Source organism: Callorhinus ursinus, unplaced genomic scaffold (genome assembly GCF_003265705.2).
Source record: "Callorhinus ursinus isolate GAN/ISIS: 27379988/994484 unplaced genomic scaffold, GSC_fseal_2.0 scaffold54, whole genome shotgun sequence".
NCBI lineage: Eukaryota > Metazoa > Chordata > Mammalia > Carnivora > Otariidae > Callorhinus > Callorhinus ursinus.
The window spans coordinates 13,710,135-13,713,907 of NW_027397116.1; the positions used below are offsets into that span (position 1 = coordinate 13,710,135).

At 33.9% G+C, this 3,773-nt stretch overlaps 1 pseudogene; it reads left to right on the forward strand.

The window, feature by feature from the left end:
- The first annotated feature begins 843 nt into the window (after positions 1-843).
- Positions 844-1,018, forward strand: LOC112839334 (U2 spliceosomal RNA; annotated as a pseudogene).
- The last annotated feature ends 2,755 nt before the right edge of the window (positions 1,019-3,773 follow it).

The window sequence follows — 3,773 nt, forward strand, 5'->3', positions numbered from 1 at the left end:
TATCTGTGTACAAAACACATGACAAGTAATTATCCCATACTCATTGATGTTCAGTGAAAAATACAGAATTAAACACACATATAGATAACATGCACACACATTACAGAATTCGACTTCATGAGGAGAGGAAATAAGGAGCAATTAGGTAACCAGGATTCTGGTCTAGATCTCTCATTAGCTAAACTTTGACAGATATAATTTTATTTAACATTGACAAATAATCTCATAAGGACAAATTCCTCAGGTATAATCTATGCACCAGTGCAACTAAATTAATTTGTGCTTGGTTACAATTTAAATAGCCCCTTTCCACTATATATATCTTCCTTCTCTGAAATTTTGTGATCTAGCATGTCCCTTATTTAAAACTAAATACATGAAAATCTCAAGGTAACTGGTGAAGTTGCTTCAAATATTAAATTTATCTTTATTAATTTATGTAACTATTTCTTAAGTGAATAATATATGTCAAGTTCAATCCCTAAGGCTTGTGTAACAGAGAGAGAAGAAATTTGCTCTCCTGTTGCTTATATTTTACTGGGGAAGGAAAAACAATAACCCACTAAATTAAAAATATTTAATTATGCTGCTGTTCAATTCAATAAATATTTGTTAAGTATCTGCTCTTTTTGAAATGTCATAAAGAGAGTGGATGATAAGAATGCAGAAAAGACCCATCTGCTGTCAAGGAAACCAAAATTTAGGCAGAGTGGCAGAAACTGATGTCTCTGTGGGCAAGATCATTTCAAATGGTTCTGTGGTAAAAGATTAGTAGTGATATTTATTGAGAGCTAAAAAAAAGGCTTCATATGTGAAATATTGCCTTTAAAAATAGGTAGGTTAATCGCCTCTCAGCCTTTTGGCTAAGATCAAGTGTAGTATCTGTTCTTATCAGTTTAAAAATAGGTAGGTTACTGTGGACATTGCTGCTATAAACATTGGGGTGCATGTACCCCTTTGGATCCCTACATTTGTATTTTTGTGGTAAATACCCAGTAGTGCAATTGCTGGATCATATGGATAAAGAAGATGTGGTATATATACACAATGGAATATTATGCAGCCATCAAAAGGAATGAGATCTTGCCATTTGCAATGACGTGGATGGAACTGGAGGGTGTTATGCTGAGTGAAATAAGTCAATCAGAGAAAGACATGTATCATATGACCTCACTGATATGAGGAATTCTTAATCTTAGGAAACAAACCGAGGGTTGTTGGAGTGGGGGTGGGTGGGAGGGATGGGGTGGCTGGGTGATAGACAGTGGGGAGGGTATGTGTTATGGTGAGCACTGTGAATTGTACAAGACTGTTGAATCACAGATCTGTACCTCTGAAACAAATAATGCAATATATGTTAAGAAAAAAAAAACGAAGAAGAAGATAGCAGGAGGGGAAGAATGAAGGGGAGTAAGTCGGACAGGGAGATGAACCATGAGAGATGATGGACTCTGAAAAACAAACTGAGGGTTCTAGAGGGGAGGGGGGTGGGGGGATGGGTTAGCCTGGTGATGGGTATTAAAGAGGGCACGTTCTGCGTGGAGCACTGGGTGTTATGCACAATGAATCATGGAACACTACATCAAAAACTAAAGATGTAATGCATGGTGATTAACATAACAATAAAAAATTTAAAGTGAAAAAAATAGGTAGGTTACTAGCATTAGAATGCAACACAAGTTAGGTAAAACTGTCCTTGTTAAGGAAAAGAAAAATAATGATGATAATGTTAAAAAAATTTAACCTGCAGAGGCCTAAAACCAAAGAGGACAATGTGCCTGGGATGGGACTCTGGGGAAGCAATCTTCCAAATTCTCAAAATCAGTAAAGCACTCCAAAAAAAATCCTGGTATGTTACAGGTAGTGGCTCCTGGCATGCAGATACAATATTCTGCAAAAGCAAAAGGAGTCAGGTGGGTATTACAAAAGAGGGGGAAAAAAAAGAGAATGGACAAGGGAGCTTTCTTAACAGATGTGGCCAAATCCTCACCCCAAAAGGAGAGATTGTGAGCAGTAGGCCACACTGGTATGAAATTTTGATCTCCTAGTAAGGGAAATTTTACTAGGAAAATTTAACATTTTACAAGTATAAGTAAAAAGCTTTCATTATTATAGATACAATGGAAGTTACTTCAAATATTTTTTTTTCAAAAATGCAAGAGGTAAATGAAAAGAGTATTTTGCTGAGATTGATTTTAAAATTTGTATGTTTCATTTAAATTTAATTTATTTTGTATTAAATGTTAGGATCTTTGTCTAAAGTGAAACATACAGCTTTTCCCTATCATCAAAATTATAAGGAAAGAAGCCATTATCATCTGAGTGAAATGATGAATATTTTAAATCCATTTTAAATAACACATTGCTTAGCCCAAAAATTAATATTGAAAGTTTTTAAATTTGGAAAACACTGTCTTCAAAAGAGAATAAAACCATGCCAAAGATGTTAGAAAAATGCACACATTTCAACATTCCTTCCATAACCAAAAGGACAACTTAACATTAATATGTGTTAGATAGCAGACTGCTATATTTTAATTTATATCTGAGAGAATGATCATAACTAAATTAAATAATCTGTGGAACAAATATTTAAATGGTGTGAACTACTAAATGAAGCAACAGCTAAATGTATGAAAGAATGTCACAGATTCTAAGCAGTTATGACACATACACTTACTCAATTTTATTGCGACTCAGGAAACTCCTCCTGTGTCTACATTCATTTCAATTCAAATAGTCCTGCTTGCTTTTTTTTATTGAGCATGATGTTTGAAGTGATGCTCCACGCAAGAGTTATTAAATATATTTTGCATGTTGTTTTACTATCAAGAGAGCAGAATACATCTTTTCTACTCCTTTTAATATAAAAGGATAAAAAAAGTCCATCATTTACACCAAAGCTAAGAATTATGGGATGACAATGAAAGGTTTCCAGTAGGAATTTTAAGCAGACCGAGCCTAGGAAGTTTCCCACGTCAGTTTAAAGAGGAGAGATAATTTTTAACTTTATTTATTACTTTTTGTAGGTCTTTTTTTTGTTATTAATGAAACACCAGTAAGTATGCATACATACAGTCAGCATTTTTTATTGCTGTAAGAGTCAATATTTGTATGGATTATCTATGAGTAGTTGCTATAATAATTCTCAGAGGAATAAGTAAGGGTGTATTTTAAATATTTGTCACCTTTATCTTAAGAATTTGCTCTATTACCTGATCATTTTGAATGAATCTTTTGCTTTAGAGAACAGAGAGACAAATGGTATCTTATTGTCTATAGTAGGGGAAAACATGATCCATTCACATTTTCTTCCACCTCTGGAATTATCAGGTACAAAATAGGTCATCTTATTCTGTAACTATCAGTGGAATAACACATAAATTAAAATGCCTTACACCTGGGTAATCTTCAGCATTTATCTCACTTGGTATTTTCTTTTCTTGTCTATTGCCTAGCAGAATTTCTTAAAGTTGGTGATTATCACTGTTTCAGAAGTTAGCAAAGGACAGCAAGTGTTCATTCTGTGTTACCTGTGCTCCACATATAATGACAAGATTTCATTTCTAAATTTAAATCCTTCACAAATACTTAACAGGAAATGTACTTATTTTTTTTAGTTTTGTTTGCTAAATTTGGGGAATTAAATAATTTGGGCCAATCAGAAGTAAGCCCATTTAAATATGAAATCTCTTAGCAGTGATACAGCAACATTAAGAACAAATTATTCTCCTTTGGAGGAGCTGAACCTGGAACCCCACTTCTCGTGAGGA